This window comes from Eupeodes corollae, unplaced genomic scaffold (genome assembly GCF_945859685.1).
Source record: "Eupeodes corollae unplaced genomic scaffold, idEupCoro1.1 scaffold_266, whole genome shotgun sequence".
NCBI lineage: Eukaryota > Metazoa > Arthropoda > Insecta > Diptera > Syrphidae > Eupeodes > Eupeodes corollae.
In genome coordinates, this window is record NW_026605860.1 from 50,980 (window position 1) to 58,186 (window position 7,207).

Below are 7,207 nucleotides of genomic sequence, written 5' to 3' on the forward strand. Positions count from 1 at the left end.
TTGATGTTCTAGACGAAAATCAAATCACACCCAAAACCATCACCTGATCTTTCCCAACCCCCAAAATCGATCAAGACTTCAAGATAGATACTTGATATGTACTAGAAAAAGATACTCCTAATGAAGATCTATCATTATAGATATAGATGAGTCATTTTGGAGCATCCTGAAGGATTTTTGATGTTCTAGACGAAAATCAAATCACACCCAAAACCATCACCTGATCCTTCCCAACCCCCAAAATCGATCAAGACTTCAAAATAGATACTTGACATGTACTAGAAAAAGATACTCCTAATCAAGATCTATCATTATAGATATAGATGAGTCATTTTGGAGCATCCTGAAGGATTTTTGATGTTCTAGACGAAAATCAAATCACACCCAAAACCATCACCTGATCCTTCCCAACCCCCAAAATCGATCAAGACTTCAAAATAGATACTTGACATGTACTAGAAAAAGATACTCCTAATCAAGATCTATCATTATAGATATAGATGAGTCATTTTGGAGCATCCTGAAGGATTTTTGATGTTCTAGACGAAAATCAAATCACACCCAAAACCATCACCTGATCCTTCCCAACCCCCAAAATCGATCAAGACTTCAAAATAGATACTTGACATGTACCAGAAAAAGATACTCCTAATCAAGATCTATCATTATAGATATAGATGAGTCATTTTGGAGCATCCTGAAGGATTTTTGATGTTCTAGACGAAAATCAAATCACACCCAAAACCATCACCTGATCCTTCCCAACCCCCAAAATCGATCAAAACTTCAAAATAGATACTTGACATGTACTAAAAAAAGATACTCCTAATCAAGATCTATCATTATAGATATAGATGAGTCATTTTGGAGCATCCTGAAGGATTTTTGATGCTCTAGACGAAAATCAAATCACACCCAAAACCATCACCTGATCCTTCCCAACCCCCAAAATCGATCAAGACTTCAAAATAGATACTTGACATGTACTAGAAAAAGATACTCCTAATCAAGATCTATCATTATAGATATAGATGAGTCATTTTGGAGCATCCTGAAGGATTTTTGATGTTCTAGACGAAAATCAAATCACACCCAAAACCATCACCTGATCCTTCCCAACCCCCAAAATCGATGAAGACTTCAAAATAGATACTTGACACGTACTAGAAAAAGATACTCCTAATCAAGATCTATCATTGTAGATATAGATGAGTCATTTTGGAGCATTATGAAGGATTTTTGATGTTCTAGACGAAAATCAAATCACACCCAAAACCATCACCTGATCCTTCCCAACCCCCAAAATCGATCAAGACTTCAAAATAGATACTTGACATGTACTAGAAAAAGATACTCCTAATCAAGATCTATCATTATAGATATAGATGAGTCATTTTGGAGCATCCTGAAGGATTTTTGATGTTCTAGACGAAAATCAAATCACACCCAAAACCATCACCTGATCCTTCCCAACCCCCAAAATCGATCAAGACTTCAAAATAGATACTTGACATGTACTAGAAAAAGATACTCCTAATCAAGATCTATCATTATAGATATAGATGAGTCATTTTGGAGCATCCTGAAGGATTTTTGATGTTCTAGACTGTTGCGTGGCCATATAAATGTTCATATACTCATATGTATATGAATATCTATAGCCGACGCGGCGGCGCGGCTGCGCGACGGCGACGACACCGTCTTCCATTCCAACGATGACGATTTTTCTTCTTATTTGAGGTGGCCTTATCCATCCTCGGTGGCTTGTCACCTACAGAATGGGTCAATGGTCCTCTGATAGATTTCTATTTTGAAAGTAAAAATAAATTTAGTAGAAAAAAGTAATAATAATATATTAACTATGCAAAGTGATGAAGTTGTTTTGCAGGGATTCGATTGCTTTCACATTCGAATCTTTGCGACACAAATTCACCACTCTGCGTAGTTGCGACTTACCTTGATTATACAGGAAAATATTAAGGAACCCCTGAAAAAGAAATAACAATAATAAAAATATAATTACTATTGCTAGAAATTAGTTAAATTTATTTAATAATACTTACCAACATAATTTCTGCTCTTCTAAGTACGTCCATGTTTGTTTTGATTTTTCTTTTGACAATTCCTATGTGTTACCCTATCTAGTCATTTCGTTCTGCGCATGCAATAGTAGCTTTGTCTCATTTTCACACAAGGGATAAGGGGATAGAAAAACTTCTACTAGCGCATGCGCAGAAAAATATTAGACACGATTGTTCATCCACTAGATGAACTTAAATGAATTTTTCAATGGTTCAAGTCTAAGATAAGTAGAATTAATACAGGATGAGATGAAAGTTTATTTAAGTAAATAATTTACGATATTAGATTGATAAGGAAAAAGATTAGATTAATAAGTTAAGATAAATAATAGGATTAATTAGGAATTTAGGAATTAGATTGAGATTGAGATTAGAGTAATAGAAGAGGAAATAGACTGAGAGATATAAGACTGTAGTAGTAGTATGAATGTGTGAGTACGATTTCTTGGACGTGGATGAGGGGGGTTAATTATCTGTGATAGGGATGGAAAATAGTTGTGGGTGGAAAAATAGTGATCTCACTCAGAGGTAGTGGTAACTATTTACTTAGTTAATAGGAGAATGACTAGGAACTAGCCTAAGGGATTTTATGGTCATTCTTAAGTTTGATAACTTAGAAAATAGAAGTGTTAACGGCGAGTAAGTTTTAACGAACAGTTTTTTTTAAATTTAAAATCTATCGGTTTTAAGTGATTGGAATTTAATAAAGATAAAGGTAAAATATAGTTAAATTATAAAAATAAAATAAGACAATATATATATACAATCTAATATATAGAGTGAATTTCATCCACTAAATTGGACAGGAAATCTGGACAAATTGTAGCAACTTTTTTTGGCGATATTGATATATATATAGATATATATAGCAGCAGAGGTATGTGACCATAAAATGGAAGCCTTAGAGTTTTGGTCTGATGGGTGATTTACCTTTTTTTTATTAGGTTCAGGTGAAGATCCAAAGATCAGGGATTTTAGAAGCAGAAGCCTGAGCCTCTGCGGAGTTTTTTGTTGCCTCCTTCGAATTTCATGACTTTGAGGAAGGACATTCAAGAAAGTGGGAGTATTCCTTTGTCTGGAACAAAGGAAATAACTACAAAGACCCTTAAAGTAGTTTCAAAGAGGGTACTTTATATCTACAAGAATAGATATATATAGATATCCCTCGAAGAAATAAAACTAAGGGATTTAAATATAAAAAAAAAAAATTAGTGTCCAGTAGAAAAAGTCGAAGAAGAAAAGTGTAGAAAAAGGAAGAACTTTAAATTTTTTATTTAATCTAAGTAACGTAAAAGTGAAAAAATCAGTGAATCTAGTTCTCTAAAATTTTTTTACCTAATTGAATTTGTTTTTTTATTTTATTTAAATTCGGTTTAAATTAAGAAAAAAAGTGATTTTATAGGCTAAAAAAAAAAAAAGAAAAAAAAAAAAATTGAAAGAATTAAATTCAGTGGTGGCGAAAGTGCTACACCTGGGTCTCAACGTGCTGCCGGCAGAACGACGAGGGACTAAGAAAAATTGTAAGTAAGAACCTTTTGTTTTTAGTTTGATAAAAGATCAAAAAAGTAAAAGCCTCTAAGATCAATTTTTTATGAATTTAGATTTAATTTTTTTTTGTTTTATATACATTTTTTTTAATTTCTTTTAGTTCAATTAATTTTGTTCAATAAGTATAAGAGAACTCGATTAATTTTTTTTGTTATTATTAATGACCGAAAAATTAATAAACAAAATTATAATTTGAAGTAACATTGAAAATAAAATGGTGTACTAATTGAAGCTAGTGGTGTGTGGAGGCTTGGCAAGGCCGTCCAGATGCTATTCTGAATTTTCTTTAGACATGACAGACTAACTTTTGAAACGGACGAATTTGTGACTGGTTGAGTCATTTTAGGGGCTATTTCCGCTACATTCGGCCATGGAGATAGCGAAGGAAGTATCTTCATGATACTTGGGCGGGCTGGCCAGACTTTCGTCAATAACATCAGACGAACGTTTGGGATTCAGTGTGACGATATTTGGGTAGGTTAGAAAGAGGTGCTTTAGGAAGAATAGGTTTTCATTTTTAGATTTTTTTTATTTTAGTTTTAGTTAGGGTTTAGTTTTCTTTTATTCTTTTTTAAATTTCTTTTTTTTTAATTTTTATTATTATTATTATTTTTTTTTGGTGAAGGTTTTTTTTTAATTATATTAGATTAGGCATATTATTTTTTTTTGGATTTTTTTTAAACTTAATTTCGAAGCACCGATTTCAAATTTCTCTTAGATATCGTCAAAGTTCTCAGGTTTGTGTCATTTATATCTTTTAGTTACCTTAGGCACGAATTAAATTAATGTTTAGTCGAACAGGAGGTGTACTGGGAGGTGGCAAGAACCACCCCACGCGACGAGCTGAGCCGTGCAATGACAAGCGTGCTGAAGCCTCTTCCAGTACTCCAAAGCATTCCCCCGTGGAGACCTGGCTCCTAACAATGGCGCCCAACGTGGGGCTAACGGTTTTAATATTCTTTTACGAGTACACAAACCTGGAACTAGTAACTTTTGATCTTGTCACAGATTGAAGATAGCTGTCCAAACCTTCAGGCCATGAGTCAGAGATTTTGTGAGGAAGTTGGAAATCTGTGACAACATCAAGAGTTTGAACAGGGTCGTTCCATTTCTAATCTCAGCTGTCCAAAGAATTGGGTATAACCAGATTCTTTGTGAGGTAGAGATTGGAAGTTCGAAAACCTTGTTCATGTGGAAGTTCATTTTAAACCCACAGCCAGCCATTGACTAGGCGATATGCCAGGAACTATGTAGTGGTTGTGGGGGAGAGATGAACTGAAGCAACCGCTGAATTTCAAACGCACCAGTCACCGGACATAAGTACTTAAGGACATAACTAACGAACACCCATTGGCAGATGGAAAGGAAAACTTTTCCAACCTTCACACACCTAGCGTTTGCTAATATAAATACATTCATAAATAAAAATACAAACAATACCTTTCTTTTTTTTTAAATTACATTTTTTTTATTTATTTATAATTTTTTTTTTTGATATACTTTCATATACATTTATCTTTTTAACTGAATTTTTTTTTACATTGATTTTTTTTTGTTTTAATTATCTTTTTTTTTTTATTACTTATATTGTTTTTATACATCAATTTTTAATAATCTTTATTTTTGAATTTTTTTTAAACAGTAAGTTCCTTTTTTTTATAATCTTTATTTTTGAATTTTTTTTACATAAGTTTTTTTTTAAGATACTTTTCACTTCAAATTTAACTTTTCTTACTGGATAAGAGTTAGCTTAAAAGTTCAAATTTAGTACGAAATAGAATAGGAGAATAGTTGAAAAAAAAAAAAAAAATGTCTGAAGGGAAGAAAAAGGCAACAGGGACAGTTCCTAAAGTAACTGGGAAAAAGAGGGTCACACGTCAGACAGAAACTGTAGACGAGGAAAACGGAGCAGTTGAGACCCCTGTACTTTCGACTGTACCACCGACAGTGACAGAAAACGACGACTTAGACAAGACATACCAAGATATAACTAACATTATTCGCAGCATAGACATACTGGGAACAAACGATAAAAACAACAACTTACAAAATACGAATATACAAAACGCGACAGTAAGACATGATGAGGCCGCAGTGGGTCTTGAAGATTATGAAGACAATGAGAACGAACAAGAACAAATGCGAACTGAACCAGAACAATCGACTCAAAGAAATTTGGAACTCGAAAAAGTACGATTAGAACAAGAACAATTAACTTTACGAAATTTTGAATTTGAACAAGAACGACTACGAATAGAAAATGAACAGAAACGATTACGATTAGAACAAGACCGAATTACTGAACTAAATCGAAAACTCGAAATGGAACGTACAAGACTTGCTAAACAAAACTATGAACTTGAACAAGAACGATTACAAACAGAACAAATAAGACAAAACCAAAACCGAACTAGCACGAATACAACTACTAACACACCAAATATAAACGTACTGACAGAACTCGACTTGTACGAAAGAATGCAAAAAGTTGCAACTCTGACTGTTAAGGAAAGCCAGACCAAAACAATGAGTGTCCTTGCAGATGGCTTGTCAGAAATGTACAAGTTGTTTGATAAGAACATGAAAGAGGTCAATTCAAAGTTATTGAGTTTAGAACAGTCCTTAACAGTTCAGAAAGACATGACGAATGTACAAGACACAGAACAAAACACAACGAGCACTAAAAGGACCAACAGACAGACAAACCACTCGATAAATAGTCAATCGACATCACATCCGACAGATGGAAGCTCTTCATTTAGGGATAGCAATCGAAGGATTGATGTTCATAAGTGGGGAGTTAAATTTGACGGTTCATCGAAGGGCATGTCCGTTGGAAGTTTTATTTTTCGAGTGGAGACATTACAGAAGAAAAGTGGACTGTCTGACGATCAGCTCTTCGCTAATTTCCACCATTTGGTCACAGGCTCTGCTGAGCGTTGGTACTGGGATATTTGTGAGGAAAATCAGGATGATGAATTATTTAATTATCATGATTTGAAGTCCGAATTACTTCGACAATTCAAGCACAACAAGCGTGACCATGAAATCCTAGAGGCAATCATGAATCGAAAGCAACAATCCCATGAAACATTCGATGATTTCTATGCTGATATTAGAGGTCTGACTTTGCAAATGCAAGTCAGACCTAAAGAAAATGATTTGGTTTCCATGGTAAGGAAAAATTTGAAAGAAAGAATCAGCACATTAGTTTTTGGTTGTGCTATTAGTAATATCCGTGAATTGAGGGAGGAATGTAAAAGAGCCGAAGAACATCTAGCGTTAAGGGATGCGAAGATAAAACGTTTCACACATGAAATAGATGGTAGTAGCTGTTTACGAAATAGAGAAAGAGTAAGTGATTTAGAAGAAGAAGATTTTGATTTAGCAGCTTTCCAAGCTAAGAGACCGGAAAGGAAAGGTTTTAGAGAACAAGAGAGGTATAAAGGACAAGAAAAGAAAAGAGATGAATTGAAGGACAAACAAAAGCCTAGTGGCGATTGTCCGTCCTCTTTTCATACCTTAACATGTTTTTGTTGTGGACAGGGTAGTGTGTCCTTCCGATGTGCTGCATGTCA

The 7,207-nt window shown here is 34.1% G+C and overlaps 1 long non-coding RNA gene across 1 annotated transcript; it reads right to left on the reverse strand.

Moving 5' to 3' along the window:
* Positions 1-1,605: 1,605 nt before the first annotated feature.
* LOC129953616 (uncharacterized) lies at positions 1,606-2,311 on the reverse strand. Its single transcript, XR_008782563.1, has 3 exons — positions 2,064-2,311; positions 1,957-1,987; positions 1,606-1,805 (listed from the first exon to the last, which is right to left on the reverse strand). It is a non-coding gene; the product is annotated as an uncharacterized LOC129953616 (long non-coding RNA).
* Between the last annotated feature and the right edge of the window lie 4,896 nt (positions 2,312-7,207).